The sequence below is a fragment of the Dendropsophus ebraccatus genome, chromosome 1 (genome assembly GCF_027789765.1).
Source record: "Dendropsophus ebraccatus isolate aDenEbr1 chromosome 1, aDenEbr1.pat, whole genome shotgun sequence".
In the NCBI taxonomy this organism is placed as follows: domain Eukaryota; kingdom Metazoa; phylum Chordata; class Amphibia; order Anura; family Hylidae; genus Dendropsophus; species Dendropsophus ebraccatus.
Window position 1 is genome coordinate 53,923,468 of NC_091454.1, and position 26,999 is coordinate 53,950,466.

The 26,999-nt window shown below is 43.2% G+C and overlaps 1 protein-coding gene across 8 annotated transcripts in view; it reads right to left on the bottom strand.

The window, feature by feature from the left end:
- The window catches only part of ACSL6 (acyl-CoA synthetase long chain family member 6), a 265,818-nt gene that overhangs the window by 82,797 nt on the left and 156,022 nt on the right, over positions 1-26,999 (bottom strand). Inside the window, exon 1 of one of the 8 annotated variants that reach the window (XM_069970938.1) lies at positions 20,252-20,285. The exons of 5 other annotated variants lie outside the window; for them this stretch is intronic. The gene's annotated coding sequence lies outside the window, so the exon portion shown is untranslated. Of the gene's footprint in view, positions 1-1,092; positions 1,155-9,111; positions 9,183-20,251; positions 20,286-26,999 lie in introns of those variants that run through there. 2 more of the 8 variants (XM_069970889.1, XM_069970899.1) reach the window with 2 other exon arrangements.

Genomic DNA, 26,999 nt, shown 5'->3' on the forward strand with positions numbered 1-26,999 from the left:
GAGGGTGTTGTGTGTGAGGAGCAGCGCAGGGGAAGAGCTGGATGGAGAGACAAGTGTTTCCAGTGCCACCATGACTCCAATGTACTACATGAGGGAGAGAGGGTGAGTCACTGAGGGAAGGACTACAAGTCCCAGCACAACACAGCTATAGTCCTTCCATAGTACATATAACATTCACTATCAGATGTCTGCAGCAGGTGCCCCTACCTCCATGGCTGACATTATCCTACAGTGTTATGAGAGCAGATGACTGTATCTAATCCCACAGTGTGTGATACCATCTGCTGGAGCCCTGTATCTAATCTTACATTGTGATACTGTATGCTGGAGCTGTATCTAATCCCACCTTGTGTGATACATCTGCTAAGGTGCTGCTCAGTGATTGGAGGGACCCAGCCAGGGAGATGAGGGATAGGCCACGCCCACTTTCAGTCAGCCAGAAGAAAAATTCATTTATTCCTCTGAGCAAAACAACTGGGGATATCTCAGTGAGCGTACATGCTAACAACGCAGTTTATGGCTCTTTTTAAAGGGTAACACGAGGGCTTTTTATTTGAGGAATTTCATTTTTTGGCTACTGAAATTATAGTTACGCTTTAAGTCACAATACACAAATGATGTTTTAGTACTATTTGTACTGTACATGTAAATAAGACATCACATGACCTTACTGACGCCAGTATATTAATAAACGCCATTATTTCATAAAACTTTAGCAAAGATTTAGGGGATATTTATTAAGACCAGTCCCAAGAGCACGAGCATGATGCATTTAAGTTGCTCATGCTCGGTCACTGAAATCGGAGCTGGTATAAATTGTAATAAATCCGGCGCATGCAGAGGCCTTGCCCCCTCTGTGTGCAGCAATGCCCCTTCCTTACCACTTTATGAGTGCAGTGCAGACCTGGCACAGACCTGGCGTTTGCTTGCTCTCTGCCAGATCTGCACCAGGTGCAGCATTAATAGATCCCCCTTAGGCTTCTTTACTACAAGATCCTAGAGTATATATGTCTCTTAGGTCACATCACCTTTGGAGCAGCCCGTCTTTGCATGCAAAAAAAGCACTGGTAGTGAATGTGTTAAATTGCTGACCTAATCGCTCAAGCGCTCCATTCTTCAGGCTCAATAGTCGAGAACTTTGCCTTCTCAGTTGAGTATGATCAGGATGATGTGAATGGGGAATATGCAAATGGACACTGCCGAGAAGGAACACCAGACTGGGATGTTATTGGCATTTCCCTGTGTCACACCACCCAAATCAGCCTCTCCGGTGAGAGGATTGTGCCGCTATTCAAGGGGCTAAGTGAAAAACTGAGCCTGGAAGGGAAGCTTCTCAGCACACAAAGACTGGCACTGTGAAACAAAACAATCCTTTCAGATGTACAAAGAATTATCAGGGACCTTGGGCTGGGGTTACATTGGGATGTTATTGCAGTGCAACCTATCAGGAGTGTGCCAGTCTATCCAGCAAGTGCACGCTTTCCTGGCTTCTTATTGGCTGCAGTGTATGCTGCTGATCTGCCAGAAGTGCAGCCCTTTAAATCCCTCATGTTCTGTATGTCATTGGAGTCTGACAGTCATCCAAGCCTCACAGTCCTGCCCCTTATGTGAATGCTACAAGACCCAAATATAATATTACTAAGCAGCATACAGTACACACATGTTTTAAATGCACTTTTGTTAAGAACAATTTCCTTGTTTGATTTCATTATTAATAGGTCTCCATTATAACTCTGAAGAAATCCCTGTGTAAGGAGGGGGGCACCATGTGTACCCTCTTGTTAATATATAAATGTTTATAATATTAAAGGGAACCAATCAGCCCGTTTGAGCTGATATGGTTCCCTTGAGCATTGCATAAAGCACCTGGAGCGGCCCCTGCACGTACCGGCCACGGCCGTAGCAGGTGCTTTATAACGGAGAAAATGACTTTTATTCCCCGGCTCGTAACTAGATACGAGCGGGGAAGTAGTCATGGTGGGCGGCTCCCCGCTCGTATCTAGTCACTGCGCTCTGCCTGTCAGCGCGCTCAGAGGGGATGATTGACAGGCAGAGAGGTCCGTTACTGGCCTCTCTGCCTGTCAATCATCCCGCCGAGCGCGCTGACAGGCAGAGAGTAAAGACGTACTTCGGCGAAGAAAAATCTTTTTTCAAATCAACTGGTTTCAGTATACAGATTTATAATTTACTTCTATTTAAAATCTAAAGTCTTCCCATACTTATCAGCTGCTGTATATCCTGCAGAAAGAGGTGTAAAGATCCATTCATGTAAAAAATTCAGGTGAAAAGCTTTTTCCCAGTAATTGAAACACATTACAAAGTTATATAACTTTGCAATATGCTTCAATCACCTATCTTCCCCCCTATCCCTATCTTTTCCCCCCTCAATCCCCCACCAGGAAGTGAAGTAAACTCATTCTTACCTAATGACTGTTGACCCCAGGCTGCTCTGTGGGAGCCATTTTGTGACTATGACATCATCAAGAGGGAGGCGGGTCTAAGCCCTGTTAAACCAGCCTCTCTTTGCCAGATGATTCAAGTTGCTCATCTCTGAGCAAGATGATCTATGATGCTGAGCCATCTAACAGTTTTACAGAGTCAGTAAGACACCAACTGGAGCTTCAGTTCAAGTTTTTTTTTTTTTTTTTCTATCAGCGCCGGAGTTGTCCTTTAAAGTGATATACCTGATGCTACATTAGTTTTAAGTAATCCTTGGGTTTTCCCTCAAGTTACAATGGCCTCAGGTTACAATATTTTCCACACTAAGGGGGGATTTACGAAGACCGCCGTACAAGTACGCCTGTCTTATATTAGGCCCCGCCCCCTTTCCCCGGCCAGGTACACTAAGAGGCACATGCCTCTTAGTGAATTTGGCCGGGTGCGCAAATCTGCGCCCGGCATACGAAATCTACACCTGCTTCTAACAGGTGTAGATTTTGATCATGATTTACGCCTGTGAGCAGGCGTAAATTATGATAAAAGAAGCGTGGGAGGAGGCCACGCCTCCTCCCCGCCTTGTCACGCCCCCGCAAGCTCCGCCAGCCTGCCCATCGGGCGAGGGAGAAGGGGCGAATCTGTACCTCCTTCCTTGCATATGTCTCTGGTGTATCCTTTTTAAATCCCCCCTTGTCTTCCCTTAACCATTATAACTTGAAATCATACACAACATACAATGCCACTGTCAGGATCTGGGGCACATGTGAATGGCTGAGGATCCCACTAATCAGCTTGGGCATTTTACTAGAGAAGCTCCTGTAGGATGAAGTGCATGCAGAGATGGGCTGTCTAGTAGTGGTGTCTACAGTATAGGGTAGTACTATACTGCCCTCCGCCTTTGTTAGGGCTTGCTTCTATTTTGGACACCAGGTGAAGGTGTAGACACCAGGTTTGTCTCCAGTACGCTGTGTTTACTTTACTGATCCTTAAGAAGCTTATTTCCTTGGTGTGTAAAGTCATTTACAGCTTCTAGCAGCTATGTCTCACTTTTCTATGTAAGAACTTCATGTATCTGTATTCTTTTTCTTTAACCATGAGTTTTACTTACATTGGGTTGACATTTTGGAGACCTTGGAATCGATTATTAGTTTTCCATGGATGGTCTCGAAATGCAATGGTTTCAGCAAACATTAATTATCCTGGAACCGATTAATATTGTAACCACTGTCAATATTGAGACCACCGTTTATAAGTGGGATTCTATAGACATTGTTTATTTGGGTCACTTTGCTGTCTCTGGTGTCATTCTGTTAGTACTATGCAGAGTGCTATTTCCCCACGCTCCCAGAAACATATTCTTTAAGGCAAACAAGAATGGGTTAAAGTAATCAGAACAAAGCTGTAACAAGTCTGAAATGTGTTCTACTTTTTCCCATATAAATAATACATGGCGTTTATCTTTGCTTCAAGAAAAATTCCTTTAAGAGCACAAGTATTGAACTATTAATCTTGAGCTGCAACGATACTTTATAATATGTGCAGGGCCAAGAATAGGATATAATCCTATTGTATTCCTGCCAAGGCTATTATTATAATGGCATTCATTAGGTTTTTGGAAGCAAGCAAATGAAGCCGCTCGCTTATAGTGTGCACTTACATGGTTTTCTATGACCGCTATTCAACGAATAGTGACCGCAAAAAACTGACATGTCAGTTGTTTGTGGCGCCGCTTGGGATCCCGGCCGAGCGTACACTATGGGGGACATTTATTAAGTCCTACGTTTTTTACGCCGGACTTAAAAATGTCCCCGCATCTCCGGCGCTACGGGGATTTATGTAGAGGCGGACTGCCTCTACATAAATCCCGTGCGCTCCGGTGCGCACAGCCGAAAACCTACACCAGCTGAGGACTGGAGTAGGTTTTCGGCGTATCTTTTGGCGGAACGGATGGTGAATCGCGCGGACTCTGGGTCCACGCCCTCAGCTACGCCCCCTTCACACCCCCTCCCCGCCCCCCCTGCGGAAAGTGTTGATTTGCGAATATTTTATTCGCAAATCGGCCATTTGCAAATAAAATAATGCGCAGATCGCCACTTTCCGCCAAAAAAAACCCTGTACGCCCAATGATACATGTCCCCCTATGTGTATCAGCTCTGGCCAGGATCCAATAGAAGAACATGCAGTGGGCAATCGGCAACAACGGCTGTACTTTTACGCTGTGTGAACATAGCCTTACACTGTATTCTCTAATATATATCAACAAGTACCTCAGGTAACTCTAAGGCTATGTTCACACACTGTCGTTTTTGCGACCCTCTTTTTGGACGGCCTTTATTTTGACATTTTAAAATGATGAAATTATCAAAAGACGGCCATCTTTTGCCTTTAAAATGATGGCCGTCCAAAAAGTGTGTGAACATAGTCCAAAAGTGTATGGACCAGGAAGATTCTTTGCTGTTTCCTTTAGAGAGGATATCCATTTTCATATACCCTATTAACAATTTTTTAGAAAGAGGTCCTATGTTCAGGGCTCTTATTCCTTGGCCAGAGGGAGAGGTAAATGACATAACAATCCACTGATGGAATTGGGCAATTCCTAATTTGGCCTGTGATGGTGCTGCAAGGACCTTGAATGTTTAGGGCTTGTACACAAGGGCAAAGACCTTACCTGTGTACAGCTTCAGAGCAGAAGCATGTGGAAAAAGTCACTCAGAATTGGCAAGGTGGTTATGTAGCATATTAAAGATAGCCAGAAGTTATCAACACAGAAAGTTTCTTTGTGTTCAGCACCAGAGACAACACATTGAACACATCAAACAGCATTGAACACATTAAATAGCTATGCATTAAATAGCTATGTAGAATGTTCCCGGTTGTTGCAACTTTCTGTGTTCAGAACTTTTGATCCACAAGAGATAGTGAAAATCTGATTGTGGTAATTTCTGAGACAATTCTGGTCTTCTTTATGCTACATGGCCACCTGTCGGGCAGTGATTTCTCTGCAGGGTAAGTATCCACAACCCTACCGGGGGGGTTGGGCAGGCTCTGCCCCAGGTGCCGGGGTGAAAGGTTTTATTTAATCCAAGATAGTGGCCATGTTCCAGACATAGCCTAAAAGATAGGCCCCCTCACCCATTACCTGCTAGGGTCTTCAGATATTAAAGTGACTCTGTACCCACAATCTGCCCCCCCCCCCCCCAAACCACTTGTACATTCAGATAGCTGCTTTTAATCCAAGATCTGTCCTGGGGTCCGTTCGGCAGGTGATGCAGTTATTGTCCAAAAAACAACTTTAAAACTTACAGCCCCGTGCCCTACGGGAGTATCTGTGCCCTAACTTTGCACCACCCGCTCTGTCCCTCCTCACTACCCTCTTCATCATTAGGAATGCCACTGGAACATTCTCTCCATGCTGAACATTGCACAGGTCCTTAACGTTCCAGCCCATGTGCCGGGCTAAACAAGTGGGGAATAGTAGGCAATCTGCCTGGAGCATTCCTGATGATGGAGGAGGGCGGGGAGGAGGGATGGAGAGGTTGTGCCAGCCTAATGCATACACAATCCAGGCCACTCCCGTATGACACGGGGCTGCCAGTTTAAGGGTGCGTTCACACCTATAGGATCTGCAGCAGATTTGATGCTGTGTTCACTTATTTAAATGAAATCTGCTGCAGAAAATCAGCTGCAGATCCTGTAGGTGTGAACGCACCATAAAAGTTAATTTTTAGCACAATAACTGCATCACCTGCCAAAGGGACCCCAGGAAAGATCTTGGATTAAAGGGGTTACCCAGCGCTACAAAAACATGGCCACTTTTGCCCCTCTCTTGTCTCCAGTTTGGGTGGAGTTTTGAAACTCAGTTCCATTGAAGTAAATGGAGCTTAATTGCAAACCGCACCTAAACTGGAGACAACAGTAGGGGGAAAAGTGGCCATGTTTTTGTAGCGCTGGATAACCCCTTTAAAAGCAGCTATCTGAAGGTACAAGTGGTTTGGTTAGGTCAGATTGTGGGTACCGAGTCGATTTAAAGGTTGGTCTTTCACCTGCTTGCTGCCTATGGTCTGTAACTTAGATCAGTCAGTCTTAAAGGGGTTATCCAGTAAAGATCTTTTTCTTTCATATTATCTGGCTTCGGAAAGTTATATAGATTTAAATTTACTTTTATTTAAAGATCTCAAGTCTTCCCATACTTATCATCTGCTGTATGTTCTGCAGGGAATGTTCTCTTTTCAGTCTGACACAGTGCTCTCTTCTGCCACCTCTGTCTGAGACAGGAACTGTACAGAGCATGAGAGGTTTTCTATGGGGATTTGCTGCTGCTCTGGACAGTTCCTGTTTCGGACATAGGTGTCTGTGTCAGACTGAAAACGAAACACCAGTTCCTGCAGGGCATACAGCAGCTGATAATTTTGAAAAGACTTATGATTTTTAAATATAAGTAAATTACAAATCGATATTTTCAGAAAAAAGTTAATTTGTAAAAAAGATTTTTGCTGGACAACTCCTTTAAAGAGTACACAGCTTTTGCTTTTTCGCTACTGCTGATACATAGCTCCTAAAGATGCAGGCCCTAGCTTCACTAATTCGCATGCAGAGTTGCATACATTATCTTAAACTGCCACCCTTATGGGCAGTGAGAAGTAGCCTCATGGATGTGATGCCCTGGATAAATCCCACAATAAAAAGTTTTAAGCTTGCAGTTCATCTGGTGGGGCAAGAGGTAGGACCATTCATCCCCAGCCAGGCTCTTCTATCTTGCAGGCCCCATAGCAAGCAGCATAGGCTGCCTCTATATTCGGTACGCCACTGAAGTGACCATGTGACCTGTTTCAAATATTCTTTGAAGAAGGGAAAGCAGTTTTTGTATTCTAACTACATGGCTGGCTATCCACCAAAAAATGAGGTCAACAGAAGTTTATTACGAGACGTGGGCCTGTGGATTGGTATTGCTCTGATCCCAGGGATAATTAAACTGATGCGGAATGCTCATTAATTCTGGTTTACCCAGCCGCTCTGTGCATTTACTGATTTCCATCTGTCTCCATATCAGCAATCCCACATACTGGATTCCTGGCCAGCCATCACTGCTCCCTTCATTTCACAATGTTCCATATTTAATCTAATAGACTCCTAATCAACAAGGACAGCGGTGCCTGGGAAATCCTTCAGACAGACAACAACCGTATTATAAAGAAAAGTCACACCACATTTTCCCTCCCATCTGCGGAGACACTATTATATGAGTACTTGCAGGCTAAATGTTCAGACAACACCACAAATATAGTCACATTTCTTTTACATAAATAAAAAAATAATTTTAAAAAGACTTCTTAAGTGTTCCTGAGAAGGCTGAGTCACAAAGAATGACGCCATTGCAGCTCCTTGAGGGTTCCTTTATGTAGTGATCTAGCACCAGGAAGGCTGTGTCTCTCTGTGACTAGTATAGCTTATTCAGGAATCTATGAAAACTGGGTCTCAACCCCTAAGGGAGCTATAACGACAGCCTTAGTCACCTAGTTTTCACTGAATATTAACATTTCTTACAAAAGGGGCAAGGCAAGGAATTATATTCACTGATTTTTTATATATATATATATATATATATATATATATATATATATATATATATATATATATATATATATATATATATATATATATCAAAACAAGTTTATGTTAGTGAATCAGTGCCATAAAATCCTTATAATAACAACCTGGGCAACTATGGAGAACTGATCTTGTTCAGTAAATGGTTTTTTCCAGGGCCTTTTAATTGATAGCCTATCAGATCAATATCAATCAATATCAGATATGCTGATCAGTAGTTTGCTGGAGCAAAGTGCACAGAAGCATTTATATACTGGGAGCTGTAAAATCATGATAATTACAAATCACTTGCTAAAGTGCCAGCAGATTAAAAAAAATAATAACAACAACACAAAGATGTATGTATTTTTCTTCCCTAAAACTGGAAAAAAAGCAGTTTTTGTGCACGGTTCATATAGGACATAGAGCGGGGGCACAGCCTTATCGTGGGCCCGGCATGACCTGGGCAGGAAGCAAGGGTAGGGGTTGAAAATAGAGTAAGGTGTGGGAGACAACGGAGGGGTATTAAGGGTTAAAGATGGGTTAGAAAGGGTAAGGCCAGACTGGTAAGGAAGGTAGAAGTCATTAGGTCTCTTACCAGGGTTGGAGCTAACATGCTTATTAGAAGAGGTGAAGACAATGTGGAGTATCAGTTTCCGACTGGACCAGCTTCAACCCGCCGCCCTATGTTGCAGCATTCTGATTGTAATGGTGTCTGGTTTTACCAACTATGCTTCATGGGGCAACCATTTTAATAAGGGTCCTATGTGCAGAATCCTCATGGCTAAAGTAGAGAGTAGTTACAAAGGCATCACTATCTCTGGAAGACCTGTCCTGTGCTACATGACAAACCATTGATCTGAATGGATACTGGATGGATACTTCCCCAGTGATGGTGCTGCAGGGAAGCGTTACATGGTTATGTTTCCCCACAGCTTACACTCACTGTCAAGAGACCCTTCTAACAAGTAGAGATTGTCCAAAGCAGAGAAACTCTTTAAAGTTATTCCAAGGTAGAGCTCCATTTTAAATACTACCTAAATCACAATGCTAAAAATTGTTTGGCTAAATATAAACCAAAATACTCACTACTCTTGCCGCCAATCCTCTGTTCGGACCAACCAATATTTCTGCTTGAGTCTCTGGACCACGTTAATGATGAACATTTAAGAGGAACTATGAGGACATTACTTCATATCATATCATATCATATCATATCATATGCAATGACAGAGATGACTGTGCTCTGCACTGGCCTCAAAATCATTAATACATCTTTCATTGCTCCGTTAGTAAGGACAATTGTTGGCATCCTGACTGCAGTGATGGACCCTGTATAAGTAATACACATGGCAGAAACACGCATGGCAGATAGTGCTAGAATTCCTGGATATGTATGGGGGTGGTGTACTACTGAATTCTGCTTCAAGCATGACTCATGGCTTCTTCAGTAACATGGCATATGGGTGATAACACACACACATTCTAAGCTTATACTGCTGATAAGACATAGTGGTCCTCAATAAAGCCAGATCACAGAAACAGCAGCGTCGTTGTCTATGTCAAACAGAATTCAGCTTCCATTTTTTAGTCCACTTTACAAAATGAAAGTTGAGCTGATAATAGGAAATAACTTTGTAATCTAGATAGTGTATTCTGTCATATTCTCCACTGCAGGAAGGAACATACATGCATAGACATCGCTGCTTCCTTCATTTTCCATCCAAATATGATGGGACCTTCAATGTCCTTATATGAAACTATTATATGTATTAGGTTTTATGTAATACATTGACTTTGAAAGGTATTCCTATAGGTTATTACTTATCCACAGAATAAGTAATAACAAGCTGATTGGCGGGTGTCCACCGGCTGGCACCCCTACTGAACACTAGGAAGGAAAATTCTACTCCCAAACTGATGAAGCACATTGCGCATCTGCAAGTGATTTTCCATTCAGTCCTATAAGGTTTCTAACTACTGAGCTCAAGGAAAACTTTTAAAGATGGGACTACCCATTTAGGGTAAAAAGTTATGGCTCTACAGTATAAGGCTATGTTCACACTACGTAAAAAACATGGACATAATTGCGCAAACTACGGCCGTTATTTGTAAAATAGCAGGCGTTTTTTGCGCAATTACGGCCGGTGTTGTGAATTACGGCTGTGTTTTTTACGTAGTGTAAACCCGGGCCCCGGCCTAAAAGCAATGATTAAAAGATAAAAAAAATGGGCTCTATTCCAGCAAAGAACATTTATTATTTTGTTACATCTCTTCAAAAAAGTTAAATAATTTCATAAGCAACACATGGTCCCCCTGCTGCCACCAATAGTTGTGTCAAACTCGAGACCTGGTCCTGGCATAGCTACATGCAGTATTGCTGGTTCTGCTGCATGCAATACGGAGCACCTCCCCCATGTCTGTTTTATTGCATGTTCATAGAGTAGGGGCAGTAGAAGTATCGGAAGTGGAATTTTGTAGTCTTTCTTGGGGGTTCTAACTCACTCCAAAACTATAGTCTATATTATAAATCTTTCCAGATAACGTGAAGTAACATACTACACCCTTATGAAGTTATTTTTAAGGTATTGAATAGAATAAAATTTAATTTAAAAAAGTTTTCATACATTTATAACCTTTGTTTCCAATATTCCAAGCCTTGTAGCTGTATGAGCCTCACAACGCCTTTTGACATTCGGATTAATGGAAATATATTAGACGGGCATGACGCAAGTGTGATTATTGGGAGAATATTCATGAACTCTTCATCTGCATTGCGAATATGGCAGGAAATGTTGCTGTACCAGTTTGATCCTCTATATACAAAGACATATGCCTATGTGTGCTCTTCCAAGCAATCTTCAAATCCTTATTGCACGGCTTATGCTGCAGAATTGAAATAGTTCTTCTTTTACACATAAGACCAATTGATTAGTCCTTGCAACAGCACAATGCCAGTAACACTTAATTTTTAGATAAGTAGTTGAGTAAATAGATCAGGGGTCCCCAATCACAGGTCTGTGGACGGTTTAGTGCCAGTATTTCTTAGGGGTGCAAAATTTGGCCCCATAGACTGTAAAGTGAGTGGTGATGCATACAATATACACTTTACAACACACTACTGTACAGGAGCAGGGAGTCCGGAGGTAAATCCCTGCTACTGTGCATACATATTGTAGTGTACTATGTAATGTATGTACAAAAGAATTGACTTCCTGCTCCTGAATTACGGGGGGCACACATCTTCTCCTGCTGGCTGCGCACAATGCCATCATTTCATCGCAGGCTGTTTGTAGGAGAAGACTGGCGCTGCTCTGGCATAGACTGCAGGAGTACAAAGAAGACCCTGGCAGTGCTGAAGCAGAGGAAATGTTAATGGGACATTTATTATTTGTATTAGTTGTGGACTAAGGGATTTTTTTGGGGGGAGAGGGGTAAATATACAAGGGGTAGAGAGGTTAACTGTAATGCTAGGAACTTCATAGGGGTTAACTGTGATACCAGGGGCATCATGGGGGGTTAAGTACAATACTATCGCATCATGGGGGTTAACTACAATTCTAGGGTCATCATCGGGTGTTAACTGCAACACTAGGGGCATCATGGGGGGTTACAGTATGGGGCACCGGGGGTGGGGGCATGTAAAGGGCTCTATACATTGTAGTGGTTCTGCTAAACCATACATGAGTGGTTATGGTACATTCCTGGGAATAGGGCTTCTGGTGTAAATCATTCTATAAATAATAATAATAATAATAATAATAATAATAATAATTGAATAATAGAGTATACACTAAGTTTCATGTACTATATGATGTTCCTGTAGCTGTCGCAAAGAAAAGTTTTCCCTTTTCTTGCTCCTATAAATGGTCTGGAATAATCTGGTAAATTGTATGCCGATGAAAGTTGCTGTAGTGCCCCGTTCCAGCACTTACAGTCAATAGCACTTATTTGTGCAAATGTATTTCAGTCTGCAAACAGGCACATTTTCCTATCTGTCAAAGAGCTCTGGTTTCAGAAGTGATTTTCTTTCCGGAAGTGTTTCAAGGTTCAATATAATTTGGACAGCATTAAGAAGGGATTCCAGTATACGGCTACGTTCACACACAATACTTCCGTCAGTCATTTTTCAAGCAAAACCAGGAACTAGGCAAATCTTTCCATTGTAATTTCACAGCTCCACTCTTGGTTTTGGTTTAAAAAAGACTGACTAGAAATACTATGTGTGAACATAGCCTTTACCTGCAGTTATTATTGGTCATGTATACTGGCCACTGATGGCAACCCAAAGTCTTGAATGCCATCTTCATTCTTAGACTGTACATCTACAACAGGGGTGTCAAACTCAAACACATAGTGGGCCAAAATTAAAAAATTGGACAAAGTCGAGGGCCAACCTTGATAATTATTTAAGCATGAATGCAGCCGTCCTGGCACTGTCAGATCAGCGTGCGGCATTCTTGGTACTGTCAGCACTGTGCACTATGATAAATGACATGATATAGTGTTCAAGTAGTAGCCAGCCCCCAATAGTCTCATATAGTAGCCAGCCCTCCCCATGGTCTCTTTTATAGTATCCAGCCCTCCCCAATAGTCTCATATAGTAGCCAGCCCTCCCTCCCCCATAGTCTATTATATAGTAGCCAGCCCTCCCCCATAGTCTCTTGTATAGAAACCAGGCCTCTCCCATAGTCTCTTATATAGTAGCCAGCCCTTCCCAGTAGTTTCATATAGGCCTCGGCGTTATGGGCAAAAAATAAAATCTCGATTTTTAAAACATTTTTTGGGACAATTCTCGATTTAAATCTCAATTTTTTTTTCTTTTTTGCTACATAAACAGAACGTTTTTCTCCCTGCAGCGTCAGGTACTATTTTAATGATATTTCAGACAATAACTGCATTGCTTTCCAGTGTAACAGAGCCCCCGTTCCCCATGTAAGTAATTTTCCCAAATATGTGGCACTCTGTGCCCCTATAAAATATAGGAGATCTTGTTTGTGCCTCCAAAAAGGTAGGGTGTAGTAGTGGAGGTATAGTGGATAAGGGGTGTAGTAGTACAGGTAAGGATGAGGGGTGTAGTAATATTAGTAGTAATAATACAGGTATAGATGAGGGGTGTAGTAGTAGTTCAGGTACATATGAGGGGAGTAGTAGTGAAGGTATAGTGGATAAAGGGTGTAGTAGTACAGATATAGATGAGGGGTGACTTAGGGGGACACTGAAGGGGACTGGGGGGACACTGAAGGGGACTGTGGGGACACTGAAGGGGACTGAGGGGGAATAAGGTGACTGGGGGGACACTGAGGGAGACTGGGGGGGAACTGAGGGGGACTGGGGCAACTAGGGGTGATTGGAGCAGGAGGGCACATACACCTCCTCCTCTCACCTCCACACACACTTTCTCCTCCCGGCCAGACATGGAGGTCCCCGGTCTCTGGAGGAGGCCGCAGGGACTACAGGAGAAGGTGATCACGTCGCTGCGGGTCCTGGAGCTGTACAGAAGGATCGGGGGTCTACACTGAAACCCCGATCCCGCTGTACAGCTCATGGACCCGCGGCGACGTGATCACCTTCTCCTGTAGTCCCTGTGGCCTCTTCCAGAGATCGGGGACCTCCATGTCTGGCCGGAAGGGGAGCCGGATGCTCAGCGGAAGGGACGGGGGCAGTTCAGCAGCGGTGCTGTTAAGTGGCTGGAGGCTGCCGGCACTGCACCTCCCCTCTGCAGCCTGCCGAACCAACATCTTGCCTCCGCTCACCCCTCTCCAGCATGCCTGTGTCGCGCCCCACAACGCCCCTTTATGGCTTGCCCGTCGCCCCGACACCGTAACCCCCCTCCCCCGCTCCTCTCCGGCTTGCCTGCACCGCCCTTCTCTGGACTGCCCGCGCACGCCTGACAACGCGCAGCCCGAAATTGATTTTTGTGAAAATTGAATTTACAATTTTCACAAAAAATTTAATCGGTTTCAACGTTCTGCACAAATTAATTGAATTACTTTGATTAATCATCAGCCCTAGTTTCATAGAGTAGTCAGCCCTCCCCTATAGTCTCTTATATAGTAGCCAGCCTTCTCCAGTAGTCTCATATAGTAGCCAGCCCTCCCCCATTGTCTCTTATATTGTAGCCATGGCGGGCCAGATGTAATTCAAACTCTGAATTGCCTGGTGGGCCTAAAATAATGGCACCACGGGCCAGATTTGGCCCGCGGGCCAGAGTTTGACATGACTGATCTACAAGGACAAACTGATTTTGAACAGTAAAAAGACAGTAAGCAGTTGTCTCACTATATGCCTTTGGACTCCATTTACAAAGGTTCTGGCAAGGGCGTACGCCAGGGAGAAGGTGCATGTTCTCCCTGGCGTACGCCTGCCGCATCCCTAGCTTGCCTGATGGGGGGGCAGGAGCAGCTTGGGGGGGGGGGGGGGCTCAAGGCAGGGAGGAGGCCTAATGTAAGACTGGTGTACGAGTATGCCAGTCTTCACAAATACCCCCCCCCCCCAATGTGTTCTATGAAGAAGCACATGGCCCCCTACACAGTGTGTGTACATTTCATTTTGGTATATAAGTGGCCAATTATGTGGTTAAAAAGCCCTGTGGGCCCATTTAATTTGTAGGGGACCTCAGAGGGAGCAGAATACCTGGTGCCTTTTTTAGGTCTTTTTATGGTCCCTTATGCCTAACCAAAGTAATAGAAAGTAATAGTTTTGCAGCCAGAGCTGTACAGTCACTTTAAAACATTTCAGATGTGTATGTTTAGACACTCCACATAAAAACTGTATGTATAAGATTGAGCCCAATGTACTGTATGACATACCCTAACTTATAAAATTTAGTAAGACATTTTGGGGCTTTATATTTAGTGCTGACATCTACAGATTTCCACAGTGTATATACTCCAGGCATTCATTTATTCTAGATGTGGCCCACAGTATATATAAAACAGTATTTTATATTACCTTCTATCACCCATACTACATAAGAGGTATGTTAAAGACAATGTTTTTCTAGTAAGAAAATAATTGCAAATGCATATTAGATACTAAGTATTAAAGCTTCCTGGGCTGAGCTGTTAGACAGGTACGCATCCATTATACCAGACACAAATGATGGTGACAATGCCCTCTAGTGGTACAAAAAGGAGGTGCCTTAGGAATATTTGCAACCCTCCACTTAGTGGCTTTAGAAGTCCAAAAGTAAAAAAAAAATTTTAAAAAAATTAATAGTTGTATATTAATTTACATAAACCGCATTTATCCCTAAATAGAAGATTATTACAGTGATTTTAACATTCTAATAAATAATTACACACATAATAGGTTTATATATTATTAGTAAATGATTTGGGTGATTATTTATAAGATATGTTTTTTTGTGGTGCAGTATTTATGGCAACCGTTTATTACTTCAGGTATACAGTTATTGAATATAGCCTTCCCTTGAAATAGACAAAAACATGTTCCATGTATATAGGTTCAGGATGACTCACAGCTGTCAAACAGCCCCGGGTAGGGGGGTTTGACCTGCTCTTATAGCCACCCTTTGGTGAGTCATATGCACTGTGTGGAAAAACTATGTTAAATTTTAGATATCAGCACTTTCATTATAGTATAACCTTGTCATCAGAAATATGCACATGATCCACTTGTCTAATACTATATTTGACTTTATACATAAGGGACATTATATTGTATATCTCCACAATTGTTACTAATGCAGCTTAGCCCTGTATTGGTCCATGATAGAATTAACAGGGATCAGCCATTTGGTTTGGAATAGATTATAAAGGTGTCACTTGCTAAATATTTGCTGAGATCTATAAGTGATCTAAGGTAGGATGGGTTCACCATCTGGCCTAAACCGTGGTTCAGGGTAATGTCATTTACGCTTCAACATTTTCACACTAATCTACACATTCAAGACAGACAGGTAGATTTAACAATGTTGTCACAAATTACATAGGCCTAGATTTACCAAAACCTAAACTGGTGGTGAACAAGGTGCAGATGGTGCCGAATGAATCAAATTGATGCATCCAGACTCATATATTTGGCACTATTCAATATACTTATTTCTCTTCTTTATGCAAACTCATAGCTAACATAGTTTACACCAGTATTTTTCTACAGCTTGATCTTCAGTCTGTACAATGTCAACTACAACTATAAAATCCCATACAATAGTCCTATTAAAGGGGTTAAAGGGGTACTCCGGGCGGGGTTATTTTTAAAGTATGGCCGGGGAAGGTGTGGAAATAGAGGCCACCGGTCACTTACCTCCCTGGTTCCAGGCCCCGTTCTCCTGTCCGGCTGCCGCTTTCTGGTCTGACCTGCATCTTGAGACGTGACATCTCAAGGCAGCTCAGTCATTCAGCGGTTGTAGCAGAGTCCCGCCTCGGCCGCTGAATAGCTGAGCTGCCTTGAGACGTCACTTCTCAAGCCGTAGCTCAGACCAGGAAGTGGCGGCCGGACGGGAGAACGGGGTGGCGTGATCCGGGACCCGGATCTGGAACCGAGGAGGTAAGTGACCGGCAGCCTCTTTTTCCACCCCTTCCCCGTCCATACTCTAAAAATAACCCCCGCCCGGAGGACCTCTTTAAACAGAAAAGCTTGTTTCCAGGCGCTACCTCAGTCAGTGATTGGCTGAGTGATCCATCACTGTAGAGACTACATCTTGGTAGCAGAAAGAACAGTAACAAGCGGGACGGGAAGACATCAGAGTGGGAGCTTTGAGTATTTTTTTTTCATGCTGTCCCCAGCAACATCTAGAAATATGTTAAGGTATATGTGAGGAAGATGGAATACCTAGAGGAAATCCAGGTATACAGTACATGGGAAATATACAGACTTCCGGGAGCTCCACTTTTTAAAAATTAAGTACGTGTAATTTAAATGTCCTCTCATACTTGAAGGAGTTTATCCTAAGGAAAGGCCTTCAATATCAGATAAGGGGTCTGACGTCTGACACCTCACCGATCAGCTGACTAAAGGGGCCACTACACTGAATACTAATAAAGAGAAGAAAATTCCTTCAAGGAATATAAAATATAAAAATATATTATTCCTTTATGGTGCTTTCACACCTACAGGATCTGCAGCTTATTTTCTGCAGCAGATTTCATTTAAATAACTGAACACAGCATCAAATCTGCTGCAGATCTACTGCAGATCCTGTAGGTGTGAACGCACCTATAAATATATTATTCCAAACAACCTCTTTTAGTAAGTTGAGTGTTGTCACATTGTAGTCTGGCTCATTACAGACCTATTACACTGAATAATTACAATAGTTAACAGCAGCTTTTATTGGTGTTTCCCTTCATGTGAGAATACACTGCAAGAAAAAAAAAGCCTGAGGTATAAAAAGAATTGCTGAGCAAATTCAAAATGTATATTTATTGTTAACTAACCTTTATTAGATCCAACTAAAACAACTTAAAAGGAATCTTTGACCCACCCAAGGTGCTGACTGTGCTTTAGGAGGTGGTCAGCTGGTGAGCAAGTGACCTTTGGGTAATGTGGTGCACAATATTATTTCTACTGTAAAGAAGAGTCAAAGAGGAGTTGTGGTGTAGTGCTCTGGCACGCCTTACCACTCCTTCCTCCCTCTCCTCTATAAATAATCTGTGCTGCTCGGCCCTCCTGCGCTTACTCATCTTCTTGATCCGCACATCTGCTGCTTATGTCAAATGTAAAGAGTAAATCCCGGCACTCACCATAAAGGCTTCAACATTTTATTATGGAAAACGGATGTCCATTACAAGCACAGCAGGATGTTTCGGTGTCAGCCTTTGTCTATTGCTTATGTCAAAGGCTGTGCGAGTCCTTGCTATCATTGCTGATGGGAAAAAGTGCAGGAGATTTGGCAGCACAGATTATTCATAGACAAAAGGTAAGAGGAAGGAGTGGTGAAATGTGCCAGTGTGCTGCACAAACGCTATATCTTGACTCTTCTTTACAGTAGGAGAATTGATATTGTGTACCATTGCCTTCACGGACACATTATCCAATAATAACATGCTCCCTAGGGGACTGCCACCTAAAGCACACTGTCAACTACTCTGATCTGGTCCACTGTGAAAAAACCTGCCACACCACTCCTGCTGTGCTCCTGATACAGGCATTCACCAGCTATGAATTTATTCCAATAATGCTTTTGATTGCATTGATTGCACTGCTGGAAGAAATCTGTACCTGGCATTGGGAGCGCAGCAGGTTTTTTCACAGTGTATCCTGCCACCCGCGAAACATTATAGTTACCTTTTAAAACCAACTGTATACAAATATAAACAATAGGGAGTAACCCTGATAAGTGGCCTTCCTGTGCCAGGAATTAGCCTCCTGGCCTTTCCAATGTAGCCAACCAATAAATCCCATATGTGATCAGCATGCAGTAAAAACAAATAGCAAAGGAAAGGCATAAAGGTACAAATAGGACATAGCTTAACTTATCATATAATAAATGTGCAAAGGGGAGAACAAGCAGTTCTGGCTCCTGCCCCTCACATTGCATTAGCTTAAAAGTTATATTCCTCAGGGGTATGTATCACTATGACTGAAACTTGTCTTTCTGTAGTTCAATACTTTTTTATATTTTCCAAAAATAAACCAATAAGAAATAAAAGGAAGCAGCAGAAAGATGTGTGTACCACAAATAAAAGTAGGTGTGCAATGCCTATTTCTGCACATGAGAAGTTACGTGCAATATCAGCGTCAAGTGCACCTCATTACCTGGTATTTTGCCCACAGCAACCAATCAGAGATAAGCTTTCATTTTACCAGAGCCCATTAACCCTTTGAGGACCAGGCCCAAAATGACCCAGTGGACCGCGCAAATTTTGATCTTAGTGTTTCCGTTTTTCCCTCCTCCCCTTCTAAGAGCTCTAGCACTTTCAGTTTTCTATCTACAAGGCCATGTAAGGGCTTATTTGTTACAGGAATAGTTGTACTTTGTAATGGCGTCTTTCATTTTACCATAACATGTATGATGGAATTCCAAATATATTATTTATGAAGATATAAATTGGTGAAATCGCAAAAAAGAATGCAATATGGTAACGTTTGGGGGGTTCCTGTGTCTACGTAATGCACTATATGGTAACAGCGACATGATACCATTATTCTATAGGTCAGCCCGAACACAACCATATGCAGGTTACACAGATTGTCTAATGTTATATATATTTTTTTTAAATGAAATCCTTTTTTTTGGCAATTAATTATAAATAAAATGGGACTATTGGGGCGCTTATAACGGTTTTATTTTTTCACCTACAGGGCTGTATGGGGTGTCATTTTTTCCGCCATGATCTCTAGTTTTTATTAATACCATATTTGTGAAGATTGGACGTTTTGATCACTTTTTATTAATTTTTTTATATATAATGTAACATAAAATCGGTAATCCGCGCACTTTTTCCCCTCTTTTCGTTTACGCAGTTTACCGTTCGCAATGACGCTTGTTATAGTTTAATAGATCGGACAATTACGCACGCTACGGTATATTATATGTTTATTTGTTTATTTTTATATGTTTTATTTATATAATGGGAAAGGGGGGTGATTTCAACTTTTATTGGGGGAGAGGTTTTGGGGTAGTGTGTTAGTGTTTTTAACTTTTTTTTTTTTTACACTTTTGAAGTCCCTTTGGGGGACTTTTACATACATTAGTTTGATTTTTACACTGACCATTGCTATGCCATAGGAATAGCATTGATCAGTGTTATCGGCGATCTGCTCATTGAGCCTGCCTGTGCAGGCTCAGTGTAGCAGATCGCCGATCGGACCGCACGGAGGCAGGTGACCTCCGGCAGTCCGTTTTACCGATCGGGACCCCCGCAGTCACACTGCGGGGGTCCCGATCGGTAAGTGACAGGGGACTCCCCCTGTCACTTACACTTAAACGCCGCGGTCGTGCCGCGATCGCGGCGTTTAAGGAGTTAATGACACGCGGCAGCGCGATCGCTGCAGCGTGTCATTACCGGTGAGGTCCCGGCTGCTCACTGCAGCCGACCCCCACCTCCTATGAAGCGCGCTCCGCTCCGGAGCACGCTTCATAGCGGGAGAAACACCCAGGGCGTACAGTTACGCCCTAGGTCATCTGGGGACAGACTTCCATGGCGTAACTATACGCCCTGGGTCGTCTAGGGGTTAAAGAGGTTGTCCAACATTTTTTTCTTATTGGAAATGTAAATAATATGTAATCTGTCCCTTTCCCTTAGTGGTTTTCTCTGACCTTTTTTCTCCTCTGTGCCCCTGGGCCTCCTCCTCTGTTGCTACTTTTTGGATTTGTGTTTGTTTACATAAAGAACTTCCAGGTCACAGGGGTCAGCAGTGACATCACAGCTCTGCAAGCATATAGCTCCACCCCCTCCTCTCTGAATCTAGCCCTACAGCCATAGGCAGGAAATGTCTGTATTACTACAAGTGTCTTTTGAGGAGCATGGTGGCTCAGTGTCTGCCAATTACTTGTGTTATCAAATCAACTAGTTTTTCCACAGTTATTTGTTGTAGGACTACAAACCCCAGCACACAGATTATATATACACTACAGAAGCCATCCTACAGGTGGGCGGGGTCTCAATGAGGCAGGATTCTGTTATCTCAGCAAGAAACGTATATATTGGTGACTGCCATGAGGTGAAGTCTCCTCTCCCCTCTCCATATTACACACAGCAGCAGCAGCACTGCCCTAACACTGTACATCCTTACACTACAATAGTAACAATATAGGGGGAGATGTATCACAGCCTGTGCAGGGGAGCAGTTACCCATAGCGACCAATCAGATTGCTTCTTTCATTTTTAAAAAGGCCTTGAAAAATGAAACCTAAAATCTGACAGGTTGCTATGGGCAACTGCTTCACTGTTCCTCTGCACAATAAGCACACAGAACACAGTAAGCGCTCTAAATAAAAAATAGAAGTGTATGTAGAATATGCAACACCCACAGAGGTCAATGCAATCCTAGTTTATTAAAATATCCCAGACAACCCCTTTAACCTCTTAAGGACATAGGACGTACCGGTACGTCCTATGTCCTCACTTGCACTTCAAAGCGGGGCCGCGCGGCGGCCCCGCTTTGAAGTGCCGCGATCCCGGGTGCCGCGTGTAGCCCGGGACCGCCGCTATTAGCGGGCACGGTCTGATCGCCGTGCCCGCTAATTAGCTAATCGGAGGCAGCTGTCAAAGTTGACAGCTGCCTCCGATTACCGGAGGCAACGTTTCCCTGGTGTCTAGTGGGGGAGATCGCTCCTCCTGGACCTTGTCCCGGAGGAGCGATCTCCGTTACTGATGCCGGCCGGGGACGCGTCCAAGATGGCGCCGTCCTCGGCTCGGCACTCGTTTACTTCCGGCTGCAGCAGCCGAAAGCAAACGAGTGCCGATCTCATGGATCTCTGCAGCATATCTATGCTGCAGAGATCTCAATGAGAGATCACAGTGTATATACTAGAAGTCCCCCCCAAAAAAAGTGTTGTTAATAGTAAAAAGCCCCCTCCCCTAATAAAAGTCTGAATCACCCCCCTTTTCCCAGGTTTTAAATAAAAGTAAACAAATAAATAAATAAATAAACATGTTTGCTATCGCCGCGTGCGTAATCGCCCGAACTATTAATTAATCACATTCCTGATCTCGTACGGTAAACGGCGTCAGCGCAAAAAAATCCCAAAGTGCAAAATTGCGCATTTTTGGTCGCATCAAATCCAGAAAAAATGTAATAAAAAGCGATCAAAAAGACGTATATGGGCAATCAAGGTACCGATAGAAAGATCAAATCATGGCGCAAAAAATGACACCTCGCACAGCCCCATAGACCAAAGGATAAAAGCGCTATAAGCCTGGGAATGGAGCGATTTTAAGGAACGTATATTGGTTAACAACGGTTTGAATTTTTTACAGGCCATCAGATACAATATAAGTTATACATGTTATATATCGTTTTAATCGTAACGACTTGAGGAACATGCATAACAAGTCAGTTTTACCCCAGGGTGAATGGCGTAAAAACACATTTCCCCCAAATAAAAGAAATGCGTTTTTTTTTTTCAATTTCACCACACTTCGAATTTTTTTCTGGTTTCGCAGTATACTTTATGCAAAAATTCAGCCTGTAATTGCAAAGTACAATTAGTGACGCAAAAAATAAGGGGTCATGGGGGTTTCTAGGTGGAAAAATGCAAGTGCTATGACCTTTTAAACACAAGGAGGAAAAACCGAAAACGTAAAAACGAAAATGGGCCATGTCCTTAAAGGGTTAACCCCTTTCCTCCACAGGGGGGGAGGTTCAGAGAGGGGTCGTGCCGTGGCCCCGCTCTGAACGGCTGCGATCCCGGCTGCTTACTATTAGCGGGTGCCGCCGATCGGAATGACGCTGATCCCGGCTCGGCAATCCATTTAGATGGTCTGCTGCAGACCATTATAATAGAGCACCGATCTGATGGATCGGTGCTCTATTATATACACAGCATTGATCTTAATGGGAGATCATTGCTGTGTACATAGAAGTCCCCCAGGGGGCTTCTAATTACTGTTAGTGAAAAAAAAAGTTTTTAATAATAAAAAAAAACCCTCCCTAATAAAAGTTTAAATCACCCCCCTTTTCCCATTTTATAAATAAAAATAAATAAATAAACAAACATATTTGACATCGCCCAGTGTGTAATCGCCCAAAATATTAATTTATCACATTCCTGATCTCGCATGGTAAATGGCGTAAGCGCCAAAAAAATCCCAAAGTGCAAAATTGCGCATTTTTGGTTGCATCAAATTCTGAAAAATTGTAGTGAAAAGTGATCAAAAAGTCGCATATATGCAAGTAAGTTGCCGATAGAAAGTACACATCATGGTGCAAAAAATGACACCTGACACAGCCCCATAGACCAAAGGATAAAAGCGTTATAAACCTGGGAATAGAGCGATTTTAAGGAACATTTCGTTTTTTGAAAGGTTTAGATTTTTTTTAAGCCATCAAATAAAATAAAAGTTATACATGTTACATATCGTTGTAATCATAACGACTTGAGAAACATATAGAACAAGTCAGTTTTACCATATGGCGCATGGCGTAAACACAAAACCACCCCAAATAAAAAAATATTGTGTTTTATTTTCAATTTCACTGTGCACATAATCTTTTCGCAATATATTTTATGCAAAAATTAAGTCTGCCATTGCAAAGTACAATTAGTTGCACCAAAAATAAGGGCTTATAAGAGTCTGTAGGTGAAAAAATGCAAGTGCTATGGCCTTTTAAACCCGAGGAGAAAAAAACGAAAAGACAAAAACAAAAAAATTCAAAGGAGGGAAGGGGTTAAGCTATGAAAGCTGATCTGTGATTGGTGGCTGTGGGCACCAGTTTTTGTTTCACACAAATAGATAAATCTTGGCCATTGTTTCACTAAAACAGCTTTTACTATGTACATGGCAAATGAATCATTGTACTGCTTCATAATTTACCTGTTGGGAGTTTGCTTCACCCACACAACACAGCATCATTCCCACAGAGATTCCCCTGTTGAGCTTTACAATGTAAATACCCACTAAGCTGTAGTCTAAGTAGTTATAGATGGTTGTAATAACATAAGCTTACCCTCTAAGAAACATCAAGTCATATAGAAATAGGAATGATGGTGTAACCATAGCAGCATATCAAATTATATAAAAATGTATAGATACTGGCTGCGCTGGACATCCTGCCCACTTGTCAACGTACCAGAGCCTGCACGCAGGGAAAGTGCTGCAACTCCACATCACTCGGGCTGGAGAATCTGAGGATGCTCCAGGGGGCCACAGAGTGATGTGCAGCTCAGGGCAAGACTGTGAACTGTTGGTTCCCCTGGAGCGTTGGGCCCCCGAAGATGTCCGAACCATCCACCCGATTCGCCACTGGCGCTGCCTGAGCTGGCCCAGCATATGGCGCCCTAGGCCATGGCCTACCCTTGCCTATGCTTTGTCCAGGCCCTGGTGTGGTGTACCACAGTGCTGATGTCAAAAGAGACGCCCTCTATTGGTGCAGAAGACTTCCCTTCATACAGTGTACAATGCAAGTCTGTATAAACCACGTAAAAAATATCATAGGAATATCATCATAATAGGAATACATAAGACCAGTGTTAAAAGACACATTTTTTAGGTCACTGCTGGAGCAGAGGGGAAAAAAAACAAGAGGACTCCATTTGTATACAAAAAAGGTGCACAAGTGGAACACATCCTGTGTGATCTGATGGTGGGTTTGACAACATTCATTAGTAAATGTTTGGAGTGACCCAAACCTGTAAATCAGAACTTTGGTAAACCAGAACTTTGGTAAAAGTTCTGTTTGACACAAAATTGAACTTTGTTCTGTTTGTTCCATCATAAACACCTAAAGTAGGGTCAGCCTCATTACTGAAAGGAGATGAAGGAAGGATCACATGACCTCAGGGTTGCTTGTCCAGCCAATCAGAAGGCAGTATAGCAGTGATGTGAGAGCCACAACATATGTTTCATGAAAAGAATTTTCAATTTTTTCAATTAAAACAGCCGTTCTTTTCATAGTAAAATGTGGTGCATTGAAGTCAATGCAAACATCGGCTGTTGTTCACACAATGTATTAATTGACGGCCATTGTTTACTGTTTTTCAATGCAACAACAGCCGTTGTTAGACACTCAATACAATGGCCATTGTTTATGAGTGCCAAACAATGCCTGTTTTCCATACGTTGTGTAAACATAGCCTAAATGTGCAGGTCTTTATTTTTTCTGTTGTACACTACATTTTGTTGAAATAAGTACATGAAGGGCTTTGTGTCATTTTGGGGCATTTTTCTGATCCTATTGCTACTTATTCAAATGGGACTCTTTTTGAAGCATGTTCCCTGTGTGTTGTATTTAGGGCATCCCACTGAGGTGTGCACATTCTAGTCTTGTGGTTACTTTTTGGGAAATGTAGTTTCCTGTTACTGTCTAGTAATGAATGATATCCTATAAAGAAAGCTTCAGTAATGTCTATTGATATCTGCAGTAGTGACCTGCAGAGCGACACAATGTGGAATGACATCGGATAAAAAAACTGTGGTTATTAAATGAGCTGCTCGCCTGTTCCCCAGTTCTCTCCCCCTTGTACTACCACCTTCATTCCACATCTCTGCTCACATGTGAGCTGCCTGTTACAGCTATGCATTATATTACTGTACTGTAGAGCATCAATAGCCACCTGAGTGGCGAGCAGATGCACAGGATGAAGATAGTGGCCTTTTGCAATTCTGCAGGCATTAAGCAGGGCCAAACGGCACAAGTATGGTACACTAATCACAGTACTCTACTCTACAGCGTCTACAGCAGCGTTTCCCAACCGGGGTGCCGCGGCACACTGGTGTGCCGTGAGAACCCGCCAGCTGTGCCGCGGGATCCCGGTCGGAAATTAGAAACTGTCCCTTTAATATCCCTAGAAGCTGCGGCCGCGCAGCTTCTAGGGATATACCGATGGATTGATGTTCCGCCCGCTCACACAGTGAGCGGGCGAAACATTCAATCGCGCACAATGTCAGAGCAGGACCTGTCAGCGTCCTGCTCTGACATTGACTCCCATAGGCCGCGGCACTTCATGCCAGCAGCCTATGGGAGGCCGGGACGTGACCTCTCCGGCAGGCGTGATGATGTGACGTCATCACGCCTGCCGGAGGTTCAGTCGCCGCGGCTCACAGGACGGAGCCTGAAGAGGAGGGAGAACACACAGCGCCGATTAGGTGAGTATGATGGTTTGTTGTTTTGTTTTTTTTTAAAACTATTGGTGCATATTCTCATACTGCAGGGGGCATTATATGGGGGCATACTGCAGGGGGCATTATATGGGGGCATACTGCAAGGGGCATTATATGGGGGCATACTGCAGGGGGCATTAATATATGGGGGCATACTGCAGGGGGCATTAATATATGGGGGCATACTGCAGGGGGCATTAATATATGGGGGCATACTGCAGGGGGCATTAATATATGGGGGCATACTGCAGGGGGCATTAATATATGGGGGCATACTGCAGGGGGCATTAATATATGGGGGCATACTGCAGGGGGCATTATATGGGGCATACTGCAGGGGGCATTAATATATGGGGGCATACTGCAGGGGGCATTAATATATGGGGGCATACTGCAGGGGGCATTATATGGGGGCATACTGCAGGGGGCATTATATGGGGGCATACTGCAGGGGGCATTAATATATGGGGGCATACTGCAGGGGGCATTAATATATGGGGGCATACTGCAGGGGGCATTATATGGGGGCATACTGCAGGGGGCATTAATATATGGGGGCATACTGCAGGGGGCATTAATATATGGGGGCATACTGCAGGGGGCATTATATGGGGGCATACTGCAGGGGGCATTATATGGGGCATACTGCAGGGGGCATTAATATATGGGGGCATACTGCAGAGGGCATTATTAATATATGGGGGCATACTGCAGAGGGCATTATTAATATATGGGGGCATACTGCAGAGGGCATTATTAATATATGGGGGCATACTGCAGGTGGCATTATTAATATATGGGGGCATACTGCAGAGGGCATTATTATTATATGGGGCATACTGCAGGGGGCATTATTATTATATGGGGGCATACTGCAGGGGGCATTATTATTATATGGGGCATACTGCAGGGGGCATTATTATTATATGGGGCATACTGCAGGGGGCATTATTATTATTATATGAGGGCATACTGCAGGGGGCATTATTATTATATGGGGCATACTGCAGGGGGCATTATTATTATTATATGGGGGCATACTGCAGGGGGCATTATTATTATATGGGGCATACTGCAGGGGGCATTATTACTGTATGAGGGCAAAGCAGGGGGCACTTGTACTCTGGCCTCATGGCCATAGTACTTCTCATTGTACCCCTTTATACTGCAGTTATATGAGCCACATAATTATCAGCACCATATACTGTGGCTATACAGTGCACATCACCACAGTATATGGTG